The sequence below is a fragment of the Triticum aestivum genome, chromosome 6D (assembly GCF_018294505.1).
Source record: "Triticum aestivum cultivar Chinese Spring chromosome 6D, IWGSC CS RefSeq v2.1, whole genome shotgun sequence".
NCBI classification, from domain to species: domain Eukaryota; kingdom Viridiplantae; phylum Streptophyta; class Magnoliopsida; order Poales; family Poaceae; genus Triticum; species Triticum aestivum.
Genome location: NC_057811.1, coordinates 391,391,530 through 391,404,197, shown reverse-complemented (window position 1 = coordinate 391,404,197; position 12,668 = coordinate 391,391,530). Strand labels below are relative to the sequence as shown.

General features: G+C 46.8%; 1 pseudogene; it reads right to left on the bottom strand.

Annotated features, from left to right (window-relative positions):
- Window positions 1–6,254: 6,254 nt before the first annotated feature.
- LOC123142630 (ATP synthase subunit alpha, chloroplastic-like) lies at window positions 6,255–7,152 on the bottom strand (annotated as a pseudogene).
- Window positions 7,153–12,668: the final 5,516 nt, after the last annotated feature.

Below are 12,668 nucleotides of genomic sequence, written 5' to 3'. Positions count from 1 at the left end.
GCTTATTATTTCTCGGGTGGGATGAAGGTCGAAATGTCTAGTTTGAATTGCTTATGCTTATATAGTTTGAATCGTCTAGCTTCATACCAAGGTTGTTCTACAAAAGAACCAAGTAAGAAAGTAAGCCCGTTCAATTGAAATAACTTCCTCGCTTCGCAGTTCGATACGCACTGAAACTATGGATACGATAGACTCCGGAGGGGTAAAGGGTTACTTTATTTGGGCTGCTAAGTCTTTCTTGTTGATTATGGAAATAAAGAGGACCTTCTTAATCCTTCATGCTCCACATCCGCCTCACTGGACCTATCCATTCGAGCTCTCTCCTCTAATCCCAACTCGACACGGCTGGACGACGACGCCTGTTCACTTATAACGAAATCACACGTTAAGCCCGATGAATTCATCTACAATTTCTGGATTTGTCGGTTTGGCAAGGCAGAACCAGGGCCCTTCCATTAAGGTTATATTATAGTTTTGATAGGAGAGATGCAGACTAGATAGGAATGCAAGAATACTCTGTAAATTGTTTATTAATTGGTTTAGTCTGTGGAAGAGAAGTATCGACCTAGAGGATTGCCCCCCCAGACTGACCTAGTTGTCCTTGACTTGCTTCGGAAACAAAAGACCTAGTACTTGTTTACCTTGACCATGGCTAGTTTCCCGCCGCCTTTCCTTCTATACTTTTCCTATGTGCTATCCCAGGCATCCCTTGTCAAGCTACCTATCCCTACGAAAAAGCAAGCCTACTTACTACGTGTTTTCCTCTATTGGCAAATATGCATATACTGACCTACTCACGTGCATATCTTGCATAAAGCCTTCCCCTAAAAAAACAAACTAGCCCGTATCTTCCTAGTCCTTGTTGCCAGCCCTACTCGACTTTACTCGACTATTTAGAAAAAGCTACTACTTGAATGCATACTTTTACTATTATTTAAAGAAAAAACAAAAACTATTTATGAGTTTATGCCCCACCAACAGAGCAAAAGAACACTCAAATGAGGAACTAGAATATGAAAGTGCCAAATCTCCTATCGAACAAAGAAAGCACTATATCTCATTTTAAAAATCTGGTAAAAATTCTTCAACCTAACTCAACACAACTATATTTCGACTGTATATGTATGTTTGTAACGTGCCACAAAACCATCTTAAGATTAGACAGTTATCAATCAGCAAACGCATTGACCACATGCAAAAAATCAAGACGGATCTCCTTCCTTTTATTCGATGCTTTCCTTTTATAAGTCACTACTATTCTTCCTTGACCCTTCTTACCTTTGCTAGATTTTGCATTCCCCTCATTACTATTCGGCTCAGTATTATCTTCACCTTGGAATTGCTTCCACCAGAAGTAGACGACAAGTACCGTAGATGTCATAATTTCGTATATAGCAAATTCAGGTAGCAAGTAATGGAACTGTAGCATGCAAAGGGACTGTACCATGGAAATTGAGAAGAAATCTCCATCAAGTTTTTCCATTTTATGCCATATGAATAAGAGATTCCTTTTCGTTAGAAAGCTCGCGTAGAAGTTTGCTATCAAAGACCTCGGTATTATTTTCATCCGCGGTTTCCCACTTCTCTGTCTCTGGGTGACTACCTCTACCAGAGGTTATGCGCCAGCTTGGGAAAGCCTTAAGTTATATCTTAATCTGTCTTGCAAGGTAGATTGGATCATGTCCGCGATAGAAGTTGCGGAGGAATGAAACGACGATTTCGGTATAGGAAGAGAAAGGGATTGTGCTTTCGACCGTGGCGAGATAGGATAGACTTGGGATTCTTTCTTGGCCCTTGATTGCCAACACTCTGGGGCTGAATTAATTAATGAAACTAATAGGAAGGATTGGGATGATGAACTGGATCAGTTCTTTCTTTCGCTGACTGACCAAGGTAATTAATTCCTTCCATTGGCCAGGCGGGTAAGCAAGGAGATGACGTTCTCATTAAAAAATGAAATATGCCATGCCGAATTCAAAAACAACTCCTTAAACTCCGTCGTTTACCGACATCCTCTCGGCTATCATACGTCCTCCGCTTATCTCTCTTAGGCATAGGCATCTCAACACATTCCTCCTTCCGAGTTGCTTGTCCGAACTTGGCTCTTTAGTAAAACGAAGGAGCTGCTAAGCTATTATTAGGTATCAATTTAGGAGCCTTTTGTCATTTCCAACTACATTATTGTGAGCATTCGGAACCCGTTCCTACGCGGTCATCAAATTGGCTGGCTTTGGACCCTCGATCGCAGCAATGAACTCAGCGTCCCACTTAACTTACTTTTGGTACTTTTGAATCTTGTCCCATCCCATAGCTTCACAAGTGAATCTACCTATGGATCCATAAAGTTGATCATTACTTTTCAAATTCTTATTTCATGTGTCCGCGATAGCGCTTATCTATCTCCTGGTCTGATTCATCTTTGGAATGTAACCGGACATATTACAAGGCGAAAAAACAGTGATTTCATCGATTCCAAATTGCCCAGTGTCTCCCTTTCCCTCTTTCCTTTCACTTTCCTCGCATAACGAAAGCATGATTTACCCGAGCCGAGTATCTTGTTAGAGTAGTAGATTCCGCGCTCGAGATGATGTGTGTGACCGGGCAGGAGATTCTTTTACTCCAAAGCCGTTGCGCAGGTTTGTGTGTGACAACTATGTCGATCAGTTTTTAAAGACGCCCAGAAACTATGTCTACAGATTCCGACAGAGAGTACAAGTGGTGCCATCGGAGGAAGCTGACAACCTCAGAACAAGAATGGAAAAAGGATTGATTGCTCGACGAAGTAGTACCAACATGATATATTAATCACTAGGTTACGGTAATATGTGCTTGTCTCTGAAAAGAAGGATAAAAGGATAGATTAGCAAAGCAATCACTCCCAACGGCAGATGAAAACGATACTGACACATCTACTAAATCATCTTAACAACCTTGAAGATACAGGATTATATAATAAACTCATTTAGTTGATAGATCATTATTGGATTCTTTTTATTGTGACCAAGATCCATGAAATAGCTCTCTTTATACTACATTATAACTAGCGGATACTTCCCATTCTTATGTCTTCTTTCCTTATTACGACTCCTGTGCTTAGATAAAATACGACGTTTGAGTTTGGACATAGCCAATTGCTACTTACGGTGCTAGGCCTTTTCAAGCAATGGAAGGCAGACTTGAATGCCAATCAGACATGGCCAGAAGCTTAGATAATATCACTAGTTTCTCTTGTTTATCACTTAATAAATAGTCTTATTTGTCCCAGGGAGCGAGGAGAGAAGATGACAGGTTGAGTAGAGAAAGGTGGGTCATTGTCCCAACGTAGTAGTATTTTTGTTTTGTTTTCAGCTGATCTATATCAAAATAATAGAATAAATAAAGGCAAAGGATTTGGTTCAGTTGTCAAGTACATATTTCCTTTACCCAGAGTTGGGAACTCTGAATAGTTGTTTGAATACCGACTGCCTTCCTTGCGCTTCAATTCCTCTTATCCAATCCAACTTCCCCTGGGAGCCAAGCAGAAAAGCAAGTCCTCTAGTTATGGATGCAGTACTCACCTCACTAAACTTAGGAAGAACTAATTCAAGTAGAATTACAAATAGCGAGAAGTGGATGAAAAAGGGATCGAGCCTAGCTCAAAAACAGCTGCTCCTTCCCTCTTTCTTGCTTGCTTTACTCGGTATTCAGTGAAAGATTAGGCTTGGTAATTACAGTTACCAATGGTAAGGATTGGCACGTGAACTTTCTTTTTTATCGAGCCTGAAAAAGCAATGGGTGGGTTGGCTGTGAAAGGAGAGTAGAGTTTTTTTAGTTTAGTATGAAAAGTACTGGGTGAGGCTCCTCACATCCATAACAGATTATCTGTACTCTTTTTCAAGCATGCCTCTTTTTAATGACTCTCCTTTTCAACTTAATTGTGGCATTTCATTCTGTTATCGACTAATGGTTGACACTAGAGAAGCATTGAAGGCTCCTTCCATAGATTCCAAAGCCCTGTTTGCTATTATCAGAATATTCTGACTCCCTTGTTGTCTTATTGATCTGATCAACCGCAATAACAACATTGCCATTCGGGGTTACGCGAGTCGGAGTATTAAATAAATGGAATATTCCAGCAGGAGCAACTGAACCATCTTCTCATTGTCCTTCCATTCTTCTGACCAATAAAATAGCTCTTGGTCATAAGAATCCAGCTGGAGTTCGAAATCGGAGATAAGAACTGAATCGATTTCAGGCACTTCCCTCAAGCCGAAACCGGAACAGGAAACTTGTAACTTCTAGCCGAGAAGGATAAGAGAGGTTTGTCTTGCTTTGTCTTATAGTGATTGTGTGCCAGGGGTCAGCGAAGAGACGGGACGCTATTGTCCCGGACTACTTGGACTAGTCTACTAGGACTCGGGGGAAGAGACTTGTTTGTGATAGGACGAGAGATCAAGGACAGTGTTCGCTTCAAACTAGGCAACCTCTTCGTTATAAGACTGAGAATAGTATATGCCCCGTCTCACCACTAGCTAGGGCCACTAGCATTAGGAAACTAAGGAAGAGTCGTATGGCTAAGGAATTCAGGGCTGATAGAGCTCTTGGGAAGAAGTCAGTATCCAGCTTTCTTTCATTGATATCACAGTAACAAGCGAGGAAAGGACAGTCTTTCAAGAGAAGATAGGTCTGTTTTTCATTAAGGAATTGTGGCGAGTATTGCTTGTTTCCCAGATCCGATATCAGGACCTGTCGATAGATGGGATGGACCCACCCGTTTGACTCTTATGAATTGATAGTTAGATACTGTTGCTAAAGGAAAGTAAAGATAGTGGTTTGTGTTGCAAAAATCTAGTTCAAGGTCAGGCTCCGTCAAACAGAGTCGTCAAGAACGAAAAGCTGAAAGAATGATGTGTCAAACAGTGATTGCGCACAGAGGTTAGTTAAGTATAGGAACTATTGTCCCTAACGAGAAGTATGCTGCTGTCCCAATAAAAGGATAGTTGGACGGTATCGATTGAGGGAATAGGGATAGGTGGTTAAACGTGATGCTGCACCTAACTATATAGAACGGTGATCCATGAAGAGAAGTCGGCCAGCTATTAAGTTAGAGAAGTCATCAACCTATTACTAGTGTCAGTTCTGTTAAGAGAAGTCATCAACCTATTACTAGTGTCAGTTCTATTCTTCCTCTCTACCAATTGAAAGTAAGTATTGATTTCGTCTAATAGGGACAAAGCAAAGTAGGGTGGTCAAGTACAGTATGCCTGGAGTTCGTAGTGCCCACTAGATATCATTGGCAAGTTATAGAAGTCTTTCTCTCTTCTGAGATATCATTGGTCAGTGCAGCGAGGGGCAACCATCATTTCTATTGCTCTGTAAAGAAAAGATAGGACAAGGGTCTTGCTCCACCCAATGGAGATAAGGCACGGGGATCCGTTAAGGGCGTATTGAATCGATAAGAAGCACTTGAATTCTAGTGGGCCCGACTACCCAACACTAGCCCCGGATCATTTATGTATTATCAATTGATAGTAGGGGCAGGCAGGGGAAACTCTTTATATCAGTTAAGTAAACTACTGATTCTATTGTGGGCTGGGATCCTACTTCTATAGCGAAGTAAAGAAGTGTGGAATGCGCTATTTCGAAGTAAAGAAGTGTGGCTTGATAGATAAGTTGCACAAACCTTTGAGCTCGATACGATATAGTCTAGCGATTAGTTCATAGACGGGAAGCTCCATTCTCCCATTGTTCAGGACTCTCATTGTTCTGTTTAGAAAGTAGTCGGCATCTTCCTTTATTCAATTAGCAAGGCAGTGCTGGTTGATTTCATCATTTCTAGGTATACCCTCTCCCTTTTCTACGAAGGTTTGCTGCTCCACCTGCACCAGTGAATTATTCTATTCTTCTCCTTTGGTTCAGTCTGTGGGGAAATCAGAATTCACCATTGAATCCTGTGGATCAGCTCCCTTACATAATAATATTTCACAGTATCAGCTACGAGGGGAAAATCTGAAAGACAGAGGATAGAGAGTGAGAGAAAGAGTGTGGGACTTGCGCCGCTCTCCATTTCGAGGGGATTTTGACGATTCTGGGGTGATTGAACTATTTCTTTACCTATTCAATTTCTAACGAATCAAGATATCCTCTTGTTCCGGTATAAATAGTAGCTATCTGCTCTTCCACTAGGAGAGGATTTTCCTGGGATTGTTTAAGCAATTCCCTTAATCGTCGACCCCTTGCCAATTGATTCTGACTTGTTTTATCGAGAGCAGAGGCGAATAATAGGCTTGTCACTCTGCGAATTGAGCTAGTTCCAATTTGGATTTGCCAGCTACTTGTTTCATGGCTTTAATTTGAGCCGCAGATCCTACTCTGGAAACAGAAATACCCACATTAATAGCGGGTCGAATTCCGGCATGGAATAGATCCGCAGATAAGAATATTTGTCCATCTGTAATGGAGATTACATTAGTAGGAATATAGGCGGAAACGTCTCCAGATTGAGTCTCAACTATTGGTAAAGTGGTCATACTTCCTTCGCCTAAAAGAGAATTTAATTTAGCGGCTCTTTCTAAAAGGCGTGAATGCAAATAAAAAACATCCCCTGGATAAGCCTCAAGGCCGGGCGGTCTTCTTAATAGAAGGGACATTTGGCGATAAGCTTGTGCCTGTTTGGAGAGATCATCATAAATTATTAAAGTATGCCATTCGTGGTACATAAAATACTGAGCCAGGGCTGCTCCCGTATAAGGAGCGAGGTATTGTAATGTAGCAGGTGAATCCGCCATTTCAGCTACTACAATAGTGTATTCCATGGCCCCCTCCTCATGGAAAGTAGTTACTACTTGAGCTACGGAGGATGCTCTTTGACCGATAGCTACATAAACACATATTACACCTTGCCCTTTTTGATTGAGAATTGTATCTGTGGCTACTGCTGTTTTGCCAGTCTGTCTGTCCCCAATAATGAACTCTCGCTGACCGCGCCCTATAGGGATCATCGAATCGATAGCAATAAGCCCTGTTTGAAGAGGTTCATATACGGAACGCCTGGAAATTCTACTTGGAGCAGGAGATTCAATTAAGCGAGATTTCGAAAGCTACAATTTCGCCTCTCCCATCAATAGGTTTAGCCAGAGCATTTGTAACATGACCCAAGTTATATACGCTCATGGGTATCTGAGCAATTCTTCCTGTTGCTTTTACAAAACTTCCCTCTTGATGCTAAACCATAGCTCTAACTGAGTCAAATTCCACAATTTCTAAGAACGATATGCTTTTTTTTTCATTTTCCACTGTGAAAGCTTCTCTCAATCCCTCCCTCGTCCTTTCTTTCCTGGGCACAGGCTTACCTGGTTGACCGCCCACATTCATTCATTGTTCATTCTGTTGTGGAATCAAACCACAGAGCTAGCGCAATTGGGATTTAGAGTCCCATGGGTGAAACTAAAGAGGATTTTCAGTCCTCTGCTCTACCAGCCAGAACCTAGAAGGACACTTCACACCCAATTTGACACAGCTAGACTGGAAACACTGCTTGTCAAGAGCACAGACCCCAGTATAGAATACTTTTTTGAGTATGTTGGTAAGGTCCGGTCATCCGCTTCTGTGCTTGCACTTCTGCGTAACTAGGGGTGCAAGTCCAGTACATCGTACTTTCATAATTGAATCAAAAGCGTCGATACATGAAAAATCTCTATATACGATATTTATGACACAGAATGTTGTTCTTTCAACATGATTCCTCAACAATTTTTTCATTGTAACTGACTCTCCGTTCTCTCCGTTCCACTTTGGTTTTCGACTAATAATTACCATGATGAATTTCTCTTACTGCTTGGTTCCGCATTGGATTTTGCAAACTTTTGTTTAGAAAGTGGTGTCACGACCGTGGGGATCAAATGAATGGTTTAGGAAAGTCTAGTGAAGCGGCACGGTCTAATCATATAGATGACCATAGTGGTATGGTTCCATAGAAAAATACTGGAGGCCATTACCGCCACCGAAATGGTTTCCATGCTCCGTTGGATGATTTGACGATATCACAGTATCAAGCTAGAACGGTTTCAATTTGTAGGACGGGAAAGAAAACTCATCCTTTGGTGCACACTAACCGATGAAGCTCAACCCTCTCTCGAACTGAGCTATTTCCGCTTTTTCGAATAAAAAGTTCGAGTAGTTCAATGAGAAAACGGTCAAGCTTTCTTCCATCCTTCCTAGCTCCTCGAGCTTGCACCCGCTCGACGCCTTTTTCATTGTTCGTTCTGAGGTGGATTCGAACCACTCTCTCCGTTTGGATTTCGAGTCCAAAAGGCCCGGCGAAAGAGGATTTTCAGTCCTATGCCCGCTGCCAGCCAGAACGGGATTTTTCCACTTCACACCCACACAATCGGGATTTGATGAAATAGCTATGTTTTTTCTTATTTGATTTGGATACTGTCAATCTACTGTCCATCTTTCTCTTTAGTTTTCTCCTTTCTTTCTCCTCAACCTATCTCCATTGGATGGACTTACGAAAGAATAATATCTAATCTCCCCATCGCGGTTAGGATCCCATGAACCAGGAGCGCCAGCACCGGTTCCTCGATCTTCCTACTGGAGGCATGGTCATGGCTTTCATTCATTCATTTCATTCTTTGTTCTGTTGTGGAATCGAACCACTCAAAGGATTTAGAGTCTTTTTACCAACCAGTCAGAACCAATATTTCTTTGTTATGTTCTGTATTTTCTTTGTCAGCTAGCACAATTTGGATTTCGAGTCCAATGCGCTAACGCTTTCTTTAGTTTTCTTGCTTGATTTTTATACGATTTTTTGAGCAACTAGCGCGAAAGCCGTTGCGCGTTAGCGCATCCGTTTTCTTGCTCTTTCTCCGGGCTTTGACCATGTCTCCCGAACAATTTCAGTACATATGGCGCAAGACGATTCCACATATATATCGAGGTCGGAATGGGATCGGGTGTTTTCACGTCTCACCGTAGTGCCCGGTTTGTCTTGATTGGTGATTGATAAACAAGAAGGAAAATGGAAAAGTAGAAAATCTACATGTTTATACCGTTGTGGTCCTTAGTTTAGTCAAGTAGGTGAGGGCATTTCCATCACGGAGGATTCAATTGAGCCACAGGTTCCCCTACGGCTACCTTGTTACGACTTCACCCTAGTCGAAGACCCCACCGTGGTATGCGCCAATAAGACCACCAAAGGCCTTTGTGGCACTAGTGGTACACAGAAGTCATGGGTGATCATTGGTCCGATGCTTCGGGCGAAACCAATTCCCAGGGTGTGACGGGCGGTGTGTACAGGGCCCGGGTACATATTCACCGCGGCATGTTGATCCGCGATTACTAGCGATTTTAACTTCATGTTCCCGAGTTGTAGAGAACAATCCGAACTGAGGCAATCTTTCCGGATTCACTCCGCCTTACAGCCTTGCTTCCCATTGTCATTGCCATTGTAGCACGTGTGTGGCCCAGCCCATAAGGGCCATGCGGACTTGACGTCATCCCCACCTTCCTCCAGTATCTCACTGGCAGTCCCTCGTGAGTGCGGCACGCACCTTTTTCTTTGTTTCGAAGCGGGGCGCGTACTATTACCACTACGTTCCACACCATTTTCTGGCCTTCATGCCGAGTCTTCCTCTGCCGCCAACTCGACGTCGTCGTAACCAATTTCAACCAAACCTCCATGCTCACTAGTACTTTGACGTCACTATAGGTAGGTCTCCGTGGGTCTTGGACAAGACGACTTCGGTTCACACGTGAAAGTGCTTCGAAAGGCACTGGCTCCCAATGGTGAAATTCTTGCTAAAAGCACAGCTACGTGCTGGCATTCAATCAAGTAGTAGCGCTGGCACGTCACTCGGTGGCAATTTCTCCTTAGGCGCATGTCTCAGCAACACAAAACGAGGGTTTCACTCATTATAGGACTTGACCAAACATCTCACGACACGAGCTGACGACAGCCATGCAACACCTGTATGAAAGTCAGTACCATCCTGTTAAGGACAGGTTTTGTTGTTCATATGTCAAGGGCTGGTAAGGTTTTGCGCGTTGTATCGAATTAAACCACATGCTCCACCGCTTGTGCAGGCCCCCGCCAATTCCTTTGAGTTTCGGTCTTGCGACCGTACTCCCCAGGCAGAGTGTGTCGGGTGGTAGGTGCGACATATGCCAACGGGTGGCTTATCATTATGGGAGCCAGTAAGACATCGCCAGTGCCTGGAAACGGGATGAGGCGAATACATGCACGCCGGCGAATCTTACCCAGGTTCGGGGCTCTCCGTGGAGATAACACCCCTAGTCCTGCTCTGCGGGGTCTCCGCATGGTCACTAGATCAACACAAGTAGCTACAAGAGGCTCCTTGAGCTGTTTGGCTAGAGGAAGAAGAAGGGCAAGGGCTAGCTCTCCTTTTCTCTCTATGTGGTGTCTAAAACTCTTAGAGATCAACCCTTTGCATGGGTGCCGTGGGGGGTTTATATAGGCCTACCCCCAGGGGTACAATGGTAATCCGGCTGGACGCGGGTCCTAGCCATCAGTGTCTGTATTCGCCAGCTTCTCCGCCGACCGCTGGGGCCCGCCGACTGGTGGATCCCGCCGGCTGCCGGCCTCTTGGCCGACAGGCCGGCCCCACCGCCTAGGGGTCTTGTCGGTGGCTGGTTACTGTAGCCTCGCCTCTGATGACGAGGGCTTTGTCGAGGTAAGCATGGCCACAGTATCGCCGCCTTGCGGGCTCTCACTGTAGCCTTACCTTGTCTTGTCTCCTTAATGATGCACAAACTTCGAGGGTGGGGCGTAGCCGGCTATTGGGAGCTGGCTATGCCCCAGGCCGACTGGGGGAGGCTTGGCCGCCTTCGAGCATCTCTCTGGCTAAAGGGGCCCGCCGCCCACGGGCTGTACTGGCGCCTGTCGTGGGTGGTGTCATGGTCAACATGGCAACAGTGCCGCGCCGGACGGGGGATGGCTGACCCGTACGGCGCTCTGTGGCCACGCGTGCTCCGGGATTCGGGGGTGGTAGGTTGTACTATAGCCACGTCCCGTCTCATCACGGTTACGTGGGTGCAGCCCTTGAGGGTGCAGTCTTGGCCGGCGTCTGGGAGTCGGCCTTCTTCGTGGCCGGCTTCTGGGAGTCGGTCTTCTTCGTGGCCGGCTTCTGGGAGTCGGTCCTCCTGGGGCCGGCTTCCTGGAGTCGGCCATCTTGTGGTTCTCTTCGGGAAGGTTTTTGAGGCCGGGTCGCCTTCCAGGAGTCGGCTCGGGAGATAGCCGGCTAGGGGAAGGCGGCCCTGTGCTTTGGATGCTTGAAGGCTCGATCGACCTGATAATTTTTGAAGAGCCAGGGGGAGTCGGTTAGCGGCCATTTACTCCAACAGTAGTCCCCGAAGCTGGTTGGGCTTCGAGGCTGAGAGGAGGACGAGAAGCTCGGTCAGCTTCCTATTTTGAAGAGCTAGCAGCTAGGGGCCGGCTTCGGTTGGGTGCGCCGTCTTGGCGAGATTTTTGAAGTCTGAAGGCGAGAGCCAGCTGGTGCGCACGCCGGTTGGCAGGCCGGCCGCTTGCCGCCCGCGTGCCACGTGGCACCCTCCGGCCGAGAAAAGCCTGCCAGCCCACGCGTGCGATGGGACGCCGCCGCAGGTCGGGGCCCACCACTCCCACGCCTAGGCCCAAGCGCGGATTTTCCGTGGCCCAAAGCGGCCGCTCGCCTTCCGACGGCAGTTTCTGCACGTCGTTAGGGCACAATAATTGCGGGACGTGGGGGAGTGGGCGCAGTTAATCCCACGTTCCCTCCCACGCCTCGCCTCCTCGGCCTCGCCGCACGAGGCTATAAGTAGGGGGAGGAGGGGGAGCGGCAGACGCTCGCACGCTCACCCTCGCTGCGCCATTTTCTTCTTCCTTCGCTCCATCGCAACAGCCCTTCGCCGCCGCGCCGTCCCTCTAATATTCGCACTACCCCGCAGCTTCGCCGCCGCGGGGCCGTGTTTTTGCCGTCGCCACGCCCTTTCTCGTCAGCCTCTTGCCGTCATGCAGTACGGCGGAGACTGGGACGGCTCCAACGTCCACGCGGACCACATTGACTTCCTCCGCAAGACGCGGCGGTTGCCCGGCAAGGACCAGTTGTGGGTCCGTCTCGCGCCGGAGAAGGAGATCACGCCGGAGCCGGAGGAAGGCGAGCGGGTAATCTTCCGCTCGCATTTCCTGCGCGGCCTTGGCCTACCCGCTAGCGCCTTCTTCCGCTCCTTCCTTGAATTCTATCAGCTCCAGCCGCACCACCTCACACCCAACACGGTGGTGCTGCTGTACGCCTTCGTCACTCTGTGCGAGGGCTTTCTTGGCGTTCTTCCCACCCTCAAGCTCTGGGGGGAATTCTTCCAATCCAAGCTCGGCACCCGCATGCAGGGCGTGCCGGCTCAGAGCGGCGCCTTCATCGCGATGCGGAGGCCGGCAGCCGACAACCCCTTCCCTGTCATGACGCTGATCCAGTCGGTGAAGCGCTGGCAGAAATCATACTTCTACATGAAGAACGTCGCCCCGCAAGGAGACTACGTCAACTTGCCGGCTTACGTAGCCGACCCGCCAGCTGGGAGGTGGCCCCAGTGGTCCTATCGGGCCAGGACGCTGTCGCCGGCTGGAGCCGCTGCCGTCGCCCGACTCCGGGTAATGATCCAGTCGGAGGGCCTGACTGGGTCCGACCTGCTGGCCG